The sequence below is a fragment of the Hyaena hyaena genome, unplaced genomic scaffold, assembly GCF_003009895.1.
Source record: "Hyaena hyaena isolate Hyena2069 unplaced genomic scaffold, ASM300989v1 scaffold_396, whole genome shotgun sequence".
NCBI lineage: Eukaryota > Metazoa > Chordata > Mammalia > Carnivora > Hyaenidae > Hyaena > Hyaena hyaena.
The window spans coordinates 507,007-514,385 of NW_024081027.1; the positions used below are offsets into that span (position 1 = coordinate 507,007).

Below are 7,379 nucleotides of genomic sequence, written 5' to 3' on the forward strand. Positions count from 1 at the left end.
TGCCTCCGGCTTCCTGGGACCCAGAGCTGGCGGCATCTGTGTTCCTGGGACCCAGAGTGGGGCGTGGGCATGGCCCCTGGGCCTCCTGGGGGACCGCCACCCATCACAGCGTTTTCCTCTCCTCCAAGATGTAAGCTGGGCATCTTGGGGTTGGTCTGGGCTCCACCCAGTTTTAAAATGTAGGAATGTGTGTGAGCAGGGCAGGGGCAGGGAGAGAGAGAGAGAGAGAGAGAGAGAGAGAATCGCAAGCAGGCTCTGCGCAGTCAGCGCAGAGTCTGCTCCCGGGCTCGAACTCACAACAGTGAGATCGTGACCTGAGCCGGAACCGAGGGTGGGACGCTTAACCCTCTGAGCCACCCAGGCGCCCCAGAAGCGTAGGCCTTGTTATTGTGCAGGTGTGGTGAGGCCCGTGGAACAGGAGACTGCCCTTGAAAAGACTAACTGTTCCCAAAAGGAGGCGGCACCCTGGGCCACACGGAGGCCACACCGGGAAGGAGGCCCCAGTGTCCGTCAGGCCGAGGGAGCCAGAGGAGAATGTGGGCAAGAACCTTTGTTGTGGCTCCCGTGGGAAGGAGGAGTGGGTGAGGCGGGGTAAGCAGGCCTGGGACTGGCGGGGCTCTGGGGGGGGTGGGCGTTGTCTGTAGCACAGGCCCCAGGCTGTTGTCGGTGACACCAGGCTAAGAACAACACCGGGGACCTCCTGGGCCCGTGCTGTGCCCTATGAGCCCCACAGACCATCCCCATCTGCAGCCTGTGGACCAGCCCTTGTGGCCCTGCTTAGGATCACAGGATACCCTGCAGCAGAGCATGCTGGGAGAGCACTCGGGACCCCACACTCGGTCTTGGGGCTCCCACATCTGGCAGGCAGAGCGCTGGCCCCTGACCATGAGATGCTGGGTAGGGGCAGAGAGCAGGTGCAGCAGGAGGGCTTCCTAGGGGTGGTGAAGTTGGGCTTTGGGACTCCACCCACCTCCCAGTGGGGGAAGGCGGTTGAGGTAGGTGTTGGAGTCTGGGCGTTGGGCCGTGTACGGGGGGCCCGAGTTCTAGCTCAGTGCCGAGGGCAGCAGGAGTGCAGGCCTGGGAGGTGGGCTGCAGCTACGATGGGGGCCGCCGTCTCCTGGGGTCCAGGGCCTTAGCTTGGTGCCCACCGGAGCCAAGGTGGCCCGATGCAGAACCGAGAGCTGCTTACAGGTGCCGGAAGGAGTTCTACCAGAGGGTAGGATTTTCTTGGGTTCAGGTTTTTCTCCCTTTTGCTCAGGCGTGGTCAGCCTTAGTGGGTCAGGGGGCATGTAAGGGGGTATGAGGCCACTTGTCATGTGCCATGGGTTGTCACATGGATTCTTAGCTATCAGTGGAGCAAATCACCTGTGCTTGGGGGCTCCGTCGCTCCACTGTATTCTTGTTCGTGGCTGGCAGCTCTCTGGTCCATGAGGAGCGGCGGCTGTCGTCCTCTGCGGGCTGGGCTGGTTGGACCTCACCATCTAGAATTTCTCTGCCCTGTCTGGCGCCTTGGGATGGCCAGGCCAGCTGGGCCACTCACGCTCCATGTGGCTTTTCCATGTGGCCATTGGAGCAGAATGGCCTTATCTCTTTCCCGGCAACTCAGGGCTCGTCAAAGGGCAGAGCTAAAGGCACCAGACCTCCCGGCTCAGGCCGAGATCCAGGCCAGCATCTCTTCTGGGGCATTCTCTGGAATCTGTGGAGTCCCAGGTCAGCCCAGGCATGCGCGGGGACCATGCACACAGCTGTGAACATGGGGAGGGGCCAGGATGATGGTGCCGACCTTGCGGACCAGCTGGTGCGGGGGGCAGGGGAGGGGGGCTCCCTGAGCCAGTGGACTCTGTGGGCCCGCAGCTCTACTCTCAGGGACGGCTTTGTCATCCGCGCCCAGGGACAGTCACAGGTACAGACACCTGTCGCTGTGAGCCTGTTGGGGTTTCACCTTCCTTTGTTCCTGGAGCGGGAGAAGGACTCGCGCTGCTGTTCTGTGGCCGAGCCCAGTGAGTCACTGCCAGGAACCTGCATGGAGGGTCCAGGTTTCAAAGTGTGTGTGTGTGTGTGTGTGTGTGTGTGTGTGTGTGTGAGAGAGAGAGAGAGAGAGAGAGAGAGAGAGCGCGAGCCAGCCTGCAAGGAGGGGGAGGGGCAGGTGGGAGCTGCAAGTGAAGATGGGGGGGTGTATCTCTGTGCAACTCAGCTATTCCTCTTTTATTTTTTAATTGAGGGGAACTTCACATAAAATTAACCATTAACCGTCTTAAAGTGTACAGTTTACTGGCATTTGGTACATTAACAATGTTGTACAATCATCATCCCTGTCTAGTTCTAAGACATTTTCTTTCTTTTTTTTTAAGTTTATTATTTTTTTATTTTTATTTTTTTTAATATTTTTATTTATTTCTAGGAGAGAGAGAGACAGCGTGAGCAGGGGAGGGTCAGAGAGAGAGGGAGTCACAGATTGAAACAGGCTCCATGCTCTGAGCTGGCAGTCAGCACAGAGCCCAACGCGGGGCTCGAACCCACGAACCGCGAGATCATGACCCAAGCGAAAGTCGGATGCTTAACCGACTAAGCCACCCAGGTGCCCCTTAAGTTTATTATTTTGAGAGAGAGAGGGGGAGGGAGGGAGAGCATGAGCGGGGGAGGGGCAAAGAGCGAATCCCAAGCAGGCTCTGCACCATCAGCATGGAGCCCCACATGGGGATTGAACTCACGAGCAGTGAGACCACGATCTGAGCTGAAGCCAAGAGTTGGGTGCTGAACTGACTGAACCACCCAGGCACCCCTCTTTCTTTTCTTTTTTCTTTTTTCTTCTTTTTACTTTTTCTTTCTCTTATTTATTTTGAGAGAGAGAGAGAGAGAGAGAGAGAGTGTGTGTGTGTGTGTGTGTGTGTGCGCACGTGCACAGGAGGGGCAGACAGAAAGGGAGAGAATCCCAAGCAGGCTCTACACTGTCAGCACAGAGCCTAATGTGGGGCTCGAACTCATGAACTGTGAGATCATGACCTGAACCGAAATCAAGAGGCAGATGCTTAACTGACTGAGCCACCCAGATGCCCCTAGATCCAAAACGTTTTCATTCCCCCCTCAAAGGAAACCCTGTCTCCATTAACCCCTGTTCCCCATGTCCTTCCTCCAGCCCCTGGTGCTTACTAACCCACTTTCTGTTTCCGTGGATTTGCCTGTTCCAGACATTTCATAGGGATGGAATCACATCATAGGTGGCCTTTGATGTCTTGCTTCTTCCACTGAACATCTCATTTCCCCCGCAAAGTTTCCCCCAAGGTTCTTCCCCCAAAGTTTCCATGTGGCTTTTTTAATACCCCACCCTCCCATCACCATGACCTAGGCAACCATTGATTGGCTTCTGACACTACAGATTAACTTTCTAGAATCATATAGTAGGTGCCCTGTTTTATCTGTCAGTTTTTACCTGACACGTTTAAGATCTGTGCATATTGTTGCATGTGCTAAAAATTAACTTTTTTTTTTTATTGCTAAGCCCTATTCCACTGTATGGCTAGCCCACACTCCACTTAGTGTGTGTTGATGGACATTTAGGTCATTTCCAGTTATTTATTTTTTATTTTTTTAATGTTTATTTTGAGAGAGAAAATGAGCAGGGGAAGGGCAGAGAGAAGATCCCAAGCAGACCCCGCTCAGGTAGTGCAGAGCCCGACATGAAGCTCGATCTCACAAACCATGAGATCATGACCTGAACCAAAATCAAGAGTCAGACAGTTAACTGACTGAGCCACCCAGACGCCCCTCCAGTTTTTTATTGTTAAAAATACATCCGTCAAGAACATTGGTTGTTCATGTGCTGTTTTATATCTTTTGAGTAAATACCCAGAGGTGGAATGGTTGCATCACATGGTGGGTATATACTTAATATAACTTTTCAAAGTGGGCTCCATGCCCGATGTGGGGCTTGAACTCCCAACCCTGAGATCAAGAGTGGCACGCTCTACGACTGAGCCAGCCAGGTGCCCCTGTGTATTTAATTTTAATGTTTTTTTTTTTTTTAATTTCTGAGAGAGAGCGTGAGCAGGGGAGGGTCAGAGAGAGAGGGAGACACAGAATCTGAAACAGGTCCAGGCTCTGAGCTGTCAGCACAGAGCCTGACACGGGGCTCAAACCCATGAACCGTGAGATCATGACTTGAGCCTAAGTCAGACGCTTAACCGACTGAGCCACCCAGGCGCCCCGAATTTTATTTATTTATTATTAAGAAAAAAATTTTTAATGTTTATTTTTGAGAGGGAGATTGGGAAGGAGAGAGAGAGACCGTGAGCAGGGGAAGGGCAGAGAGAGAGGGAGACACAGAATCCAAAGCAGGTGCCAGGCTCTGAGCTGTCAGCACAGAGCCTGACACGGGGCTCAAACTCCTGAACTGTTAGATCATGGTCTGAGCCGAAGTTGGATGCTCAACCTACTGAGCCACCCAGGCGCCCCTATTTAATTTTAAAGAAATGGCCAAGATGTTTTCCAGAGTGCGTGAACTCTTCCCTTCCCTGGCATTGTATATATTCTTGACCTTCACATTCTCGTCATCATTTGATATGGACAGTCTTTTAAGTTGTAGCCATCAGAATAGGTGTGCAGGGTTGTTACACTGAACCACTTTTGTATGGAAGTGAAATTCACTTAACAGAGAGCTAATCATTTTAAAGAGGACAATTCAGTGGCCTTTAGCATGCTCATAATGCTCTAACCAGTAACATGTGAAACTTGTCATGGGTTTCTAGCATTTCGGGAAATACCCACCTGGGACTTGACCTGAGATCGCGTTGCATTTGTAGGCTAGTTTGTGGAGAATAAACATTCAGTGAGCACCGACCGCGTGGCGGACATTGTAGGTGCTGGAGACTAACCTTGAACAGAACAAGCGTCTCCTCCCCTCCCCCTGCCCCCTGCCCACGCCATGGAGGTGAGTAGAGGTGGGGGAGGGGCTAGGTGACAAACCACCAAACTCTACTAAACAAGTACATCAATGTCAAGATGGTGCTAGGTTCTGGGGACTAAGAGCCCAAGTAGAAGAGGTAGGCATGCTGGACTGGGGGGAGAAGGGGGAGGAGAAGGGTCACTATCTTTATATTTGATGGTCAAAAGAGGCTGGAACAGAGAGGCATTTGAGTAGGGAGCTGGAGGAAGGAAGAAGAACGGTGCAGCTAACTAGGTGAACGTTCTCAGAAGAGCAGATAGCGAGTGCAAAGGCCCTGAGGCAGAAGTGTGTTCCAGACACAGGAAGTATGGAGCCAGTGCGGAGGGGTTGGTGGCAGAGGTAAGCGCTGACGTCAGAGGATGTCTGTGGGGGGGGGAGGGGAGGCACGAGCTGGGCAGCGAGGTGGGACCTTAGGGAGATCTGAGCAGAGCGGGGCTGCTCTACCAGGTTAAAGTGCCTTCTTGTGTTAAGAAAATCCCTCTTTGAGGACGTGATTTATCTAACTGAAGGCTTCTGGCTTTTAGGACTCTGTTTTCTTGGTTTGTTTTTTACAAAACTGGTCTGGTAACACCGGGTGTAGGTACACTTTCTTCCGAAGCAGCACTTGTGTTCATTTGTATCACAGAACTGATTCGCGATTCCTCAGGAAAAGCACATCCAAGGACAAAAGGGATCTTCCTGGATCTTTCTTCTGTTCTCGCCACCGTGTGACAGTTCCACCTCGGTGGAGTTCTTTGGGTTACGCGATGGGAGTTCGTTTGTTCAAAACACATTTGTTGTAGATGAATGTTCCCGGCCAGACAATGGCACCCAGCCTCAAGGTCCCTCAACGGGTGAACGGATAAATGATAAACAGGGCGCGTCCGCACCGCGGGGTGTTGTTCAGCCAGAGGAGGGACGCCCTGACCTGTGACAACGCGGGGGAGCCTTAAATACCGTGCTGAGTGAAAGAGGCAGAAAATCGGATATTGTGGGATCCTGTTCATAGGCGATGTCCAGAGTAGGTAAAGCTGTAGGGTCAGGAAGATAGTGGCTGCGGGGGGCTGGAGGAGGGAGCGGGCTGAGGGGAGTAGGTAGAGGATATGGGGTTTCTCTTTGAGGGCTGGAATGCCCTGCGGGTGGTACCCTGTAGTAGTGGCTGCGTACATCTGCGTGTGTACTGAAAATGACCGAATTGTACATTTCCAGCGGGTGAAGTCTGTGGTATGTGGATTGTTACGGGCTGTGTTGTGTCCCCTCCAAACCCCCCTGATGAAGCCCTAATGCTCTCTAGCTCAAAACATGACTGTATTTAGGGTTAGGGCCTTTACAATTACCTTCAATTTTTTTTTTTTTTTTTAAGAGACCGCGTGAGCAGGGAAGGGGCAGAGAGAAGGAGACACAGAATCCAAAGCAGAATCCAGGCTCTGAGCTGTTAGTATAGAGCCCGATGCAAGGCTTGAACTCACAAACCACAAGACCATGACCTGAGCTCAGATTCTTTTTTTAAAAAAAATTTTAATGTTTTATTTATTTCTGAGAAATAGAGACAGCATGAGCAGGGGAGAGTCAGAGAGAGAGCGAGACACAGAATCTGAAACAGGCTCCAGGGTCTGAGCTGGCAGTCAGCACAGAGCCTGAAGCAGGCCTCAAACCCACAAACCGTGAGATCATGACCTGAGCTGAGGTCGGACGCTTAACCGACTGAGCCACCCAGGCGCCCCTGAAGTCAGATTCTTAACTGACTGAGCCAACCAGGCGCCCATATCTTTAATTTTTAAAAGCGCCCATATCTTTAATTTTTAAAAGTGCAGTGGGGCCTTTAAGGAGGTGATTAGGGAAGCCATTTGGGTGGGTCCTGATCCAATCTGTCTGGTGTCCTTTTTTTTTCTTTTTTAAAATTTGTTTTAATGTTTATTTTTGAGAGAGAGCGAGCGAGTGAGCGAGAGAAAGCGTGCGTGCAAGTAGGGGGAGGGGAAGAAAGAGGGAGGCACAGAATCTGAAGCAGTTCCAGGCTCCGAGCTGTCGGCACAGAGCTTGACGTGCGGCTCAGGCTCACGAACTGTGAGATCATGACTTAAGCCAAGGTGGGAAGCTTAACCGACTGAGCCCCCCAGGCGCCCCTGTCTGGTATTTTTCTAAGCAAAGGAAATTTGGACACACAGGGTGCACTGTGTACGCAGACGCAAACCATCTGCCAGCCAAGGAGAGAGGCTTCAGAGGGGACCAGCCCTGCCGGTGCCTTGACCTTGGACTTCCAGCCTCCAGAACTGTGAGGAAAAAAAGTGTTTAAGCCCCGAGGTGGGGGGTATTTTGTTACAGTCGCCCTCGCAGGCCAAAATGTACATTATATCTCAAAAGCTGTTGTAAAGAGGGGCGCCTGGGTGGCTTAGTCGGTTAAGCGTCCGACTTTCGCTTAGGTCATGATCTCGCGGTTCGTGGGTTCGAGCCCCGCGTC

At 52.1% G+C, this 7,379-nt stretch overlaps 1 long non-coding RNA gene across 6 annotated transcripts in view; it reads left to right on the forward strand.

Moving 5' to 3' along the window:
• The first annotated feature begins 652 nt into the window (after nt 1-652).
• LOC120244830 overlaps nt 653-7,379 on the forward strand; it is an 8,005-nt gene continuing 1,278 nt past the window's right edge. Inside the window, exons 1-5 of one of the 6 annotated variants that reach the window (XR_005531654.1) lie at nt 653-1,710; nt 4,800-4,927; nt 5,191-5,281; nt 5,568-5,946; nt 7,070-7,295. This is a non-coding gene — a long non-coding RNA (uncharacterized LOC120244830). The other 5 variants (XR_005531655.1, XR_005531653.1, XR_005531652.1 and 2 more) reach the window with 5 other exon arrangements.